Genomic DNA, 13,810 nt, shown 5'->3' on the forward strand with positions numbered 1-13,810 from the left:
TTTAATTATTATTATTATTCTTCTTCTCCGCATTGAATTGCATTTTTGAGGGCCTAAACATGCTCGAAAACTCACGAAACTTTGCACACGCGTCAGAACTGGCGAAAATTTACATCTGACATAGGTTTCAGAATTGGACGGGGCAAAATGGCTCGATAGCGCCACCTATAAAAGTTCAACGGAGTGCGCCTCCCGCAACATTCCACGTACGTGCACGAAATTCGGTACATACATGTAATGACCTAATACCTACAAAAAAGTCTCTTGGAGCATAGCCCTAAACACAACAGGAAGTCAGCCATTTTGAACTTCCTCTCAGATTTTTGTGCAGTTTTTGCCATTTTCAGGCCTCGTACTTTAACGAACTCCTCCTACAGTTTTAATCTGATCATCTTCAAATTTGGTGAGTGTAATCTTAAGGCCTTTGCGACGTTAAATTGCGAAGATCTTGAGTTTTCGTCAAAGGGCGGGTCCTCGGCGGCCTTACAAATTTCGATGTTTCGCCATGAAACAGGAAGTTGCTGTAACTCAGGCATGGAATGTCCAATCTGCCCCAAACTTCACACGTTTGATAAGAGTTCTGCCCTGAACACATGGCCATGCTCATATTCAGTTATAGTCATAGCGCCACCTGCTGGCAACAGGAAGTGACATGTTTAACACTGTTATGGACTCCTAATAACATATAAAAAAGTGCCAGCAAGTGCTAAACATGCTAACAACATACTAGAAGCATGCTAAAACATGCTAGCAAACTCTTAGCTAAGTGCTAAAGCATGCATATTATTGCAATTAAATAGGAATTTGCTGTAACTCAGGAATGGAATATCCAATCTGCCCCAAACTTCACACTTTTGATAAGCGTTCTGTCCTGAACACATCTACATGAGAATATTCAGTTATAGTAATAGCGCCACCTACTGGCAACAGGAAGTGTCATGTTTAACACGTTGATGCCATTCTAGCAACATGTTAAAAATGCCATTGAGGTCTAAACATGCTAGAAACATGTTAAAACATGCTAGCTTATGTTAAAACATGCTAGCAATACTTAGCTAAGTGGTAAAGCATGCTAATTCAATGAAACAGGATGTTGTTGTTACTCAAGAAGGCAATGTCCAATCTGCGCCAAACTTCACACTTTTAATAAACGTTCTGTCCTGAACACATGACCATGCTCATATTCAGTTACAGTCATAGTGCCACCTGCTGGCAACAGGAAGTGACATGTTAAACACTGTTGTGGACATATAAAAACATATAAAAAAAGTGCCAGCAAGTGCTAAACATGCTAACAACATACTAGAAACATGCTAAAACATGCTAGCAAACTCTTAGCTAAGTGCTAAAGCAGGCTATTGCTGCAATTAAATAGGAATTTGCTGTTACACAGGCATGGAATGTCCAATCTGCCCCAAACTTCACACGTTTGATAAGAGTCATGGCCTGAACACATCTACATGAGAATATTCAGTTATAGTAATAGCGCCACCTGCTGTCAACAGGAAATGACATGTTTAACACTGTTGTGGTCTCCTAATAACATATAAAAAAGAGCCAGCAAGTGCTAAACAGGTTAGCAACATACTAGAAACATGCTAGCAAACACTTAGCTAAGTGCTAAAGCATGCTATTACTGCAATTAAATAGGAATTTGCTGTAACTCAGGCATGGAATGTCCAATCTGCCCCAAACTTCACACGTTTGATAAGAATCATGGCCTGAACACATGTCTATGCTCAAATTCAGTTATAGTTATAGCGCCACCTACTGGCAACAGGAAGTGACATGTTTAACACGTTGATGCCGTTCTAGCAACATGTTAAAAATGCCATTGAGTTCTAAACATGCTAGAAACATGTTAAAACATGCTAGCAATACTTAGCTAAGTGCTAAAGCATGCTAATTCAATGAAACAGGACTTTGTTGTTACTCAAGAAGGCAATGTACAATCTACCCCAAACTTCACACGTTTGATAAGAGTTATCTCTTGAACACATGTCCATGCTCATATTTAGTTATAGTCATAGCGCCACCTGCTGGCAACAGGAAGTGACGTTTAACATTGTTCTTGACTCCTAATAACATATAAAAAAATGCCAGTAGGTGCTAAACATCCTACCAACATACTAGAGACATGCTAAAACATACTAGCAAACACTTAGCTAAGTGCTAAAGAATGATATTACTGTAATTAGGGCCCGAGCACCGATGGTGTGAGGACCCTCTTGGAATTGCTCTGTTTATTAGGGCCCGAGCACCGATGGTGTGAGGACCCTCTTGGAATTGCTCTGTTTATTATTATTATTATTATTATTATTATTATTCTTCTTCTCCGCATTGAATTGCATTTTTGAGGGCCTAAACATGCGCGAAAACTCACGAAACTTTGCACACGCGTCAGAACTGGCGAAAATTTACATCTGATATAGGTTTCAGAATTGGACGGGGCAAAACGGCTCGATAGCGCCACCTATAAAAGTTCAACGGAGTGCGCCTCCCGCAACGTTCCACGTACGTGCACAAAATTCGGTACATACATGTAATGACCTAATACCTACAAAAAAGTCTCTTGGAGCATAGCCCTAAACCCAACAGGAAGTCAGCCATTTTGAACTTCCTCCCAGATTTTTGTGCAGTTTTTGACATTTTCAGGCCTCATACTTTAACGAACTCCTCCTACAGTTTTAATCTGATCATCTTCAAATTTGGTGAGTGTAATCTTAAGGCCTTTGCGACGTTAAATTGCGAAGATCTTGAGTTTTCGTCGAAGGGCGGGTCCTCGGCGGCCTGACAAATTTTGATGTTTCGCCATGAAACAGGAAGTTGCTGTAACTCAGGCATGGAATGTCCAATCTGCCCCAAACTTCATACGTTTGATAAGAGTTCTGTCCTGAACACATGACCATGCTCATATTCAGTTATAGTCATAGCGCCACCTGCTGGCAACAGGAAGTGACATGTTTAACACTGTTATGGACTCCTAATAACATATAAAAAAGTGCCAGCAAGTGCTAAACATGCTAACAACATACTAGAAGCATGCTAAAACATGCTAGCAAACTCTTAGCTAAGTGCTAAAGCATGCTATTATTGCAATTAAATAGGAATTTGCTGTAACTCAGGCATGGAATGTCCAATCTGCCCCAAACTTCACACTTTTGATAAGCGTTCTGTCCTGAACATATCTACATGAGAATATTCAGTTATAGTAATAGCGCCACCTACTGGTAACAGGAAGTGTCATGTTTAACATGTTGATGCCATTCTAGCAACATGTTAAAAATGCCATTGACTTCTAAACATGCTAGAAACATGTTAAAACATACTAGCAATACTTAGCTAAGTGCTAAAGCATGCTAATTCAATGAAACAGGATGTTGTTGTTACTCAAGAAGGCAATGTCCAATCTGCGCCAAACTTCACACTTTTAATAAACGTTCTGTCCTGAACACATGACCATGCTCATATTCAGTTATAGTCATAGCGCCACCTGCTGGCAACAGGAAGTGACATGTTTAACACTGTTATGGACTCCTAATAACATATAAAAAAGTGCCAGCAAGTGCTAAACATGCTAACAACATACTAGAAGCATGCTAAAACATGCTAGCAAACTCTTAGCTAAGTGCTAAAGCATGCTATTATTGCAATTAAATAGGAATTTGCTGTAACTCAGGCATGGAATGTCCAATCTGCCCCAAACTTCACACTTTTGATAAGCGTTCTGTCCTGAACATATCTACATGAGAATATTCAGTTATAGTAATAGCGCCACCTACTGGTAACAGGAAGTGTCATGTTTAACACGTTGATGCCATTCTAGCAACATGTTAAAAATGCCATTGACTTCTAAACATGCTAGAAACATGTTAAAACATACTAGCAATACTTAGCTAAGTGCTAAAGCATGCTAATTCAATGAAACAGGACTTTGTTGTTACTCAAGAAGGCAATGTACAATCTACCCCAAACGTCACACGTTTGATAAGAGTTATCTCTTGAACACATGTCCATGCTCATATTTAGTTATAGTCATAGCGCCACCTGCTGGCAACAGGAAGTGACGTTTAACACTGTTCTTGACTCCTAATAACATATAAAAAAATGCCAGTAGGTGCTAAACATCCTACCAACATACTATAGACATGCTAAAACATACTAGCAAACACTTAGCTAAGTGCTAAAGAATGATATTACTGCAATTAAATATGAATTTGCTGTAACTCAGGCATGGAATGTCCAATCTGCCCCAAACTTCACACTTTTGATAAGCGTTCTGTCCTGAACACATGACCATGCTTATATTCAGTTACAGTCATAGCGCCACCTGCTGGCAACAGGAAGTGACATGTTTAACACTGTTATGGACTCCTAATAACATATAAAAAAGTGCCAGCAAGTGTTAAACATGCTAACAACATACTAGAAACATGCTAAAACATGCTAGCAAACTCTTAGCCAAGTGCTAAAGCATGCTATTATTGCAATTAAATAGGAATTTGCTGTAACTCAGGCATGGAATGTCCAATCTGCCCCAAACTTCACACTTTTGATAAGAGTCATGGCCTGAACACATCTACATGAGAATGTTCAATTATAGTAATAGCGCCACCAACTGGCAACAGGAAGTGACATGTTTAACACGTTGATGCCGTTCTAGCAACATGTTAAAAATGCCATTGAGTTCTAAACATGCTAGAAACATGTTAAAACATGCTAACAATGCTTAGCTAAGTGCTAAAGCATGCTAATTCAATGAAACATGACTTTGTTGTTACTCAAGAAGGCAATGTCCAATTTGCACCAAACTTCACACGTTTGATAAGAGTTCTGTCCTGAACACACATCCAAGCTCATATTCAGTTATAGTCATAACGCCACCTACTGGCAACAGAAACTGACATGGTTAACACAGTAATGCAGTACTAACCACATAATTATTGTGTACTAAGCATGCTAGAAACACACTAAACATGCTAGCAACACTTAGCTGAGTCATGAAGCATGCTATTATCACCATTATACAAAACATTTTGTAACTGACTTTGACATACTCTTACTATATATACCTCCTTAAATGTACATTTCCCAACCATGCTCTGTCTTCCTAAAGCCACCGAGTGTTGATGGCACGGGTGCGAGGGCCCTTTCATCGCTGCTTGCAGCTTTAATTATTATTATTATTATTATTATTCTTCTTCTCCGCATTGAATTGCATTTTTGAGGGCCTAAACATGCGCGAAAACTCACGAAACTTTGCACACGCGTCAGAACTGGCGAAAATTTACATCTGATATAGGTTTCAGAATTGGACGGGGCAAAACGTCTCGATAGCGCCACCTATAAAAGTTCAACGGAGTGCGCCTCCCGCAACGTTCCACGTACGTGCACGAAATTCGGTACATACATGTAATGACCTAATACCTACAAAAAAGTCTCTTGGAGCATAGCCCTAAACCCAACAGGAAGTCAGCCATTTTGAACTTCCTCCCAGATTTTTGTGCAGTTTTTGACATTTTCAGGCCTCATACTTTAACGAACTCCTCCTACAGTTTTAATCTGATCATCTTCAAATTTGGTGAGTGTAATCTTAAGGCCTTTGCGACGTTAAATTGCGAAGATCTTGAGTTTTCGTCGAAGGGCGGGTCCTCGGCGGCCTGACAAATTTTGATGTTTCGCCATGAAACAGGAAGTTGCTGTAACTCAGGCATGGAATGTCCAATCTGCCCCAAACTTCATACGTTTGATAAGAGTTCTGTCCTGAACACATGACCATGCTCATATTCAGTTATAGTCATAGCGCCACCTGCTGGCAACAGGAAGTGACATGTTTAACACTGTTATGGACTCCTAATAACATATAAAAAAGTGCCAGCAAGTGCTAAACATGCTAACAACATACTAGAAGCATGCTAAAACATGCTAGCAAACTCTTAGCTAAGTGCTAAAGCATGCTATTATTGCAATTAAATAGGAATTTGCTGTAACTCAGGCATGGAATGTCCAATCTGCCCCAAACTTCACACTTTTGATAAGCGTTCTGTCCTGAACATATCTACATGAGAATATTCAGTTATAGTAATAGCGCCACCTACTGGTAACAGGAAGTGTCATGTTTAACACGTTGATGCCATTCTAGCAACATGTTAAAAATGCCATTGACTTCTAAACATGCTAGAAACATGTTAAAACATACTAGCAATACTTAGCTAAGTGCTAAAGCATGCTAATTCAATGAAACAGGATGTTGTTGTTACTCAAGAAGGCAATGTCCAATCTGCGCCAAACTTCACACTTTTAATAAACGTTCTGTCCTGAACACATGACCATGCTCATATTCAGTTATAGTCATAGCGCCACCTGCTGGCAACAGGAAGTGACATGTTTAACACTGTTATGGACTCCTAATAACATATAAAAAAGTGCCAGCAAGTGCTAAACATGCTAACAACATACTAGAAGCATGCTAAAACATGCTAGCAAACTCTTAGCTAAGTGCTAAAGCATGCTATTATTGCAATTAAATAGGAATTTGCTGTAACTCAGGCATGGAATGTCCAATCTGCCCCAAACTTCACACTTTTGATAAGCGTTCTGTCCTGAACATATCTACATGAGAATATTCAGTTATAGTAATAGCGCCACCTACTGGTAACAGGAAGTGTCATGTTTAACACGTTGATGCCATTCTAGCAACATGTTAAAAATGCCATTGACTTCTAAACATGCTAGAAACATGTTAAAACATACTAGCAATACTTAGCTAAGTGCTAAAGCATGCTAATTCAATGAAACAGGACTTTGTTGTTACTCAAGAAGGCAATGTACAATCTACCCCAAACGTCACACGTTTGATAAGAGTTATCTCTTGAACACATGTCCATGCTCATATTTAGTTATAGTCATAGCGCCACCTGCTGGCAACAGGAAGTGACGTTTAACACTGTTCTTGACTCCTAATAACATATAAAAAAATGCCAGTAGGTGCTAAACATCCTACCAACATACTATAGACATGCTAAAACATACTAGCAAACACTTAGCTAAGTGCTAAAGAATGATATTACTGCAATTAAATATGAATTTGCTGTAACTCAGGCATGGAATGTCCAATCTGCCCCAAACTTCACACTTTTGATAAGCGTTCTGTCCTGAACACATGACCATGCTTATATTCAGTTACAGTCATAGCGCCACCTGCTGGCAACAGGAAGTGACATGTTTAACACTGTTATGGACTCCTAATAACATATAAAAAAGTGCCAGCAAGTGTTAAACATGCTAACAACATACTAGAAACATGCTAAAACATGCTAGCAAACTCTTAGCCAAGTGCTAAAGCATGCTATTATTGCAATTAAATAGGAATTTGCTGTAACTCAGGCATGGAATGTCCAATCTGCCCCAAACTTCACACTTTTGATAAGAGTCATGGCCTGAACACATCTACATGAGAATGTTCAATTATAGTAATAGCGCCACCAACTGGCAACAGGAAGTGACATGTTTAACACGTTGATGCCGTTCTAGCAACATGTTAAAAATGCCATTGAGTTCTAAACATGCTAGAAACATGTTAAAACATGCTAACAATGCTTAGCTAAGTGCTAAAGCATGCTAATTCAATGAAACATGACTTTGTTGTTACTCAAGAAGGCAATGTCCAATTTGCACCAAACTTCACACGTTTGATAAGAGTTCTGTCCTGAACACACATCCAAGCTCATATTCAGTTATAGTCATAACGCCACCTACTGGCAACAGAAACTGACATGGTTAACACAGTAATGCAGTACTAACCACATAATTATTGTGTACTAAGCATGCTAGAAACACACTAAACATGCTAGCAACACTTAGCTGAGTCATGAAGCATGCTATTATCACCATTATACAAAACATTTTGTAACTGACTTTGACATACTCTTACTATATATACCTCCTTAAATGTACATTTCCCAACCATGCTCTGTCTTCCTAAAGCCACCGAGTGTTGATGGCACGGGTGCGAGGGCCCTTTCATCGCTGCTTGCAGCTTTAATTATTATTATTATTCTTCTTCTCCGCATTGAATTGCATTTTTGAGGGCCTAAACATGCGCGAAAACTCACGAAACTTTGCACACGCGTCAGAACTGGCGAAAATTTACATCTGATATAGGTTTCAGAATTGGACGGGGCAAAACGGCTCGATAGCGCCACCTATAAAAGTTCAACGGAGTGCGCCTCCCGCAACGTTCCACGTACGTGCACGAAATTCGGTACATACGTGTAATGACCTAATACCTACAAAAAAGTCTCTTGGAGCATAGCCCTAAACCCAACAGGAAGTCAGCCATTTTGAACTTCCTCCCAGATTTTTGTGCAGTTTTTGACATTTTCAGGCCTCATACTTTAACGAACTCCTCCTACAGTTTTAATCTGATCATCTTCAAATTTGGTGAGTGTAATCTTAAGGCCTTTGCGACGTTAAATTGCGAAGATCTTGAGTTTTCGTCGAAGGGCGGGTCCTCGGCGGCCTGACAAATTTTGATGTTTCGCCATGAAACAGGAAGTTGCTGTAACTCAGGCATGGAATGTCCAATCTGCCCCAAACTTCATACGTTTGATAAGAGTTCTGTCCTGAACACATGACCATGCTCATATTCAGTTATAGTCATAGCGCCACCTGCTGGCAACAGGAAGTGACATGTTTAACACTGTTATGGACTCCTAATAACATATAAAAAAGTGCCAGCAAGTGCTAAACATGCTAACAACACACTAGAAGCATGCTAAAACATGCTAGCAAACTCTTAGCTAAGTGCTAAAGCATGCTATTATTGCAATTAAATAGGAATTTGCTGTAACTCAGGCATGGAATGTCCAATCTGCCCCAAACTTCACACTTTTGATAAGCGTTCTGTCCTGAACATATCTACATGAGAATATTCAGTTATAGTAATAGCGCCACCTACTGGTAACAGGAAGTGTCATGTTTAACACGTTGATGCCATTCTAGCAACATGTTAAAAATGCCATTGACTTCTAAACATGCTAGAAACATGTTAAAACATACTAGCAATACTTAGCTAAGTGCTAAAGCATGCTAATTCAATGAAACAGGATGTTGTTGTTACTCAAGAAGGCAATGTCCAATCTGCGCCAAACTTCACACTTTTAATAAACGTTCTGTCCTGAACACATGACCATGCTCATATTCAGTTATAGTCATAGCGCCACCTGCTGGCAACAGGAAGTGACATGTTTAACACTGTTATGGACTCCTAATAACATATAAAAAAGTGCCAGCAAGTGCTAAACATGCTAACAACATACTAGAAGCATGCTAAAACATGCTAGCAAACTCTTAGCTAAGTGCTAAAGCATGCTATTATTGCAATTAAATAGGAATTTGCTGTAACTCAGGCATGGAATGTCCAATCTGCCCCAAACTTCACACTTTTGATAAGCGTTCTGTCCTGAACATATCTACATGAGAATATTCAGTTATAGTAATAGCGCCACCTACTGGTAACAGGAAGTGTCATGTTTAACACGTTGATGCCATTCTAGCAACATGTTAAAAATGCCATTGACTTCTAAACATGCTAGAAACATGTTAAAACATACTAGCAATACTTAGCTAAGTGCTAAAGCATGCTAATTCAATGAAACAGGACTTTGTTGTTACTCAAGAAGGCAATGTACAATCTACCCCAAACGTCACACGTTTGATAAGAGTTATCTCTTGAACACATGTCCATGCTCATATTTAGTTATAGTCATAGCGCCACCTGCTGGCAACAGGAAGTGACATTTAACACTGTTCTTGACTCCTAATAAAATATAAAAAAATGCCAGTAGGTGCTAAACATCCTACCAACATACTATAGACATGCTAAAACATACTAGCAAACACTTAGCTAAGTGCTAAAGAATGATATTACTGCAATTAAATATGAATTTGCTGTAACTCAGGCATGGAATGTCCAATCTGCCCCAAACTTCACACTTTTGATAAGCGTTCTGTCCTGAACACATGACCATGCTTATATTCAGTTACAGTCATAGCGCCACCTGCTGGCAACAGGAAGTGACATGTTCAACACTGTTATGGACTCCTAATAACATATAAAAAAGTGCCAGCAAGTGTTAAACATGCTAACAACATACTAGAAACATGCTAAAACATGCTAGCAAACTCTTAGCCAAGTGCTAAAGCATGCTATTATTGCAATTAAATAGGAATTTGCTGTAACTCAGGCATGGAATGTCCAATCTGCCCGAAACTTCACACTTTTGATAAGAGTCATGGCCTGAACACATCTACATGAGAATGTTCAATTATAGTAATAGCGCCACCAACTGGCAACAGGAAGTGACATGTTTAACACGTTGATGCCGTTCTAGCAACATGTTAAAAATGCCATTGAGTTCTAAACATGCTAGAAACATGTTAAAACATGCTAACAATGCTTAGCTAAGTGCTAAAGCATGCTAATTCAATGAAACATGACTTTGTTGTTACTCAAGAAGGCAATGTCCAATTTGCACCAAACTTCACACGTTTGATAAGAGTTCTGTCCTGAACACACATCCAAGCTCATATTCAGTTATAGTCATAACGCCACCTACTGGCAACAGAAACTGACATGGTTAACACAGTAATGCAGTACTAACCACATAATTATTGTGTACTAAGCATGCTAGAAACACACTAAACATGCTAGCAACACTTAGCTGAGTCATGAAGCATGCTATTATCACCATTATACAAAACATTTTGTAACTGACTTTGACATACTCTTACTATATATACCTCCTTAAATGTACATTTCCCAACCATGCTCTGTCTTCCTAAAGCCACCGAGTGTTGATGGCACGGGTGCGAGGGCCCTTTCATCGCTGCTTGCAGCTTTAATTATTATTATTCTTCTTCTCCGCATTGAATTGCATTTTTGAGGGCCTAAACATGCGCGAAAACTCACGAAACTTTGCACACGCGTCAGAACTGGCGAAAATTTACATCTGATATAGGTTTCAGAATTGGACGGGGCAAAACGGCTCGATAGCGCCACCTATAAAAGTTCAACGGAGTGCGCCTCCCGCAACGTTCCACGTACGTGCACGAAATTCGGTACATACATGTAATGACCTAATACCTACAAAAAAGTCTCTTGGAGCATAGCCCTAAACCCAACAGGAAGTCAGCCATTTTGAACTTCCTCCCAGATTTTTGTGCAGTTTTTGACATTTTCAGGCCTCATACTTTAACGAACTCCTCCTACAGTTTTAATCTGATCATCTTCAAATTTGGTGAGTGTAATCTTAAGGCCTTTGCGACGTTAAATTGCGAAGATCTTGAGTTTTCGTCGAAGGGCGGGTCCTCAGCGGCCTGACAAATTTTGATGTTTCGCCATGAAACAGGAAGTTGCTGTAACTCAGGCATGGAATGTCCAATCTGCCCCAAACTTCATACGTTTGATAAGAGTTCTGTCCTGAACACATGACCATGCTCATATTCAGTTATAGTCATAGCGCCACCTGCTGGCAACAGGAAGTGACATGTTTAACACTGTTATGGACTCCTAATAACATATAAAAAAGTGCCAGCAAGTGCTAAACATGCTAACAACATACTAGAAGCATGCTAAAACATGCTAGCAAACTCTTAGCTAAGTGCTAAAGCATGCTATTATTGCAATTAAATAGGAATTTGCTGTAACTCAGGCATGGAATGTCCAATCTGCCCCAAACTTCACACTTTTGATAAGCGTTCTGTCCTGAACATATCTACATGAGAATATTCAGTTATAGTAATAGCGCCACCTACTGGTAACAGGAAGTGTCATGTTTAACACGTTGATGCCATTCTAGCAACATGTTAAAAATGCCATTGACTTCTAAACATGCTAGAAACATGTTAAAACATACTAGCAATACTTAGCTAAGTGCTAAAGCATGCTAATTCAATGAAACAGGATGTTGTTGTTACTCAAGAAGGCAATGTCCAATCTGCGCCAAACTTCACACTTTTAATAAACGTTCTGTCCTGAACACATGACCATGCTCATATTCAGTTATAGTCATAGCGCCACCTGCTGGCAACAGGAAGTGACATGTTTAACACTGTTATGGACTCCTAATAACATATAAAAAAGTGCCAGCAAGTGCTAAACATGCTAACAACATACTAGAAGCATGCTAAAACATGCTAGCAAACTCTTAGCTAAGTGCTAAAGCATGCTATTATTGCAATTAAATAGGAATTTGCTGTAACTCAGGCATGGAATGTCCAATCTGCCCCAAACTTCACACTTTTGATAAGCGTTCTGTCCTGAACATATCTACATGAGAATATTCAGTTATAGTAATAGCGCCACCTACTGGTAACAGGAAGTGTCATGTTTAACACGTTGATGCCATTCTAGCAACATGTTAAAAATGCCATTGACTTCTAAACATGCTAGAAACATGTTAAAACATACTAGCAATACTTAGCTAAGTGCTAAAGCATGCTAATTCAATGAAACAGGACTTTGTTGTTACTCAAGAAGGCAATGTACAATCTACCCCAAACGTCACACGTTTGATAAGAGTTATCTCTTGAACACATGTCCATGCTCATATTTAGTTATAGTCAAAGCGCCACCTGCTGGCAACAGGAAGTGACGTTTAACACTGTTCTTGACTCCTAATAACATATAAAAAAATGCCAGTAGGTGCTAAACATCCTACCAACATACTATAGACATGCTAAAACATACTAGCAAACACTTAGCTAAGTGCTAAAGAATGATATTACTGCAATTAAATATGAATTTGCTGTAACTCAGGCATGGAATGTCCAATCTGCCCCAAACTTCACACTTTTGATAAGCGTTCTGTCCTGAACACATGACCATGCTTATATTCAGTTACAGTCATAGCGCCACCTGCTGGCAACAGGAAGTGACATGTTTAACACTGTTATGGACTCCTAATAACATATAAAAAAGTGCCAGCAAGTGTTAAACATGCTAACAACATACTAGAAACATGCTAAAACATGCTAGCAAACTCTTAGCCAAGTGCTAAAGCATGCTATTATTGCAATTAAATAGGAATTTGCTGTAACTCAGGCATGGAATGTCCAATCTGCCCCAAACTTCACACTTTTGATAAGAGTCATGGCCTGAACACATCTACATGAGAATGTTCAATTATAGTAATAGCGCCACCAACTGGCAACAGGAAGTGACATGTTTAACACGTTGATGCCGTTCTAGCAACATGTTAAAAATGCCATTGAGTTCTAAACATGCTAGAAACATGTTAAAACATGCTAACAATGCTTAGCTAAGTGCTAAAGCATGCTAATTCAATGAAACATGACTTTGTTGTTACTCAAGAAGGCAATGTCCAATTTGCACCAAACTTCACACGTTTGATAAGAGTTCTGTCCTGAACACACATCCAAGCTCATATTCAGATATAGTCATAACGCCACCTACTGGCAACAGAAACTGACATGGTTAACACAGTAATGCAGTACTAACCACATAATTATTGTGTACTAAGCATGCTAGAAACACACTAAACATGCTAGCAACACTTAGCTGAGTCATGAAGCATGCTATTATCACCATTATACAAAACATTTTGTAACTGACTTTGACATACTCTTACTATATATACCTCCTTAAATGTACATTTCCCAACCATGCTCTGTCTTCCTAAAGCCACCGAGTGTTGATGGCACGGGTGCGAGGGCCCTTTCATCGCTGCTTGCAGCTTTAATTATTATTATTATTCTTCTCCGCATTTAATTGCATTTTTGAGGGCCT

This window comes from Scardinius erythrophthalmus (genome assembly GCF_964197995.2).
Source record: "Scardinius erythrophthalmus genome assembly, chromosome: 22".
NCBI lineage: Eukaryota > Metazoa > Chordata > Actinopteri > Cypriniformes > Leuciscidae > Scardinius > Scardinius erythrophthalmus.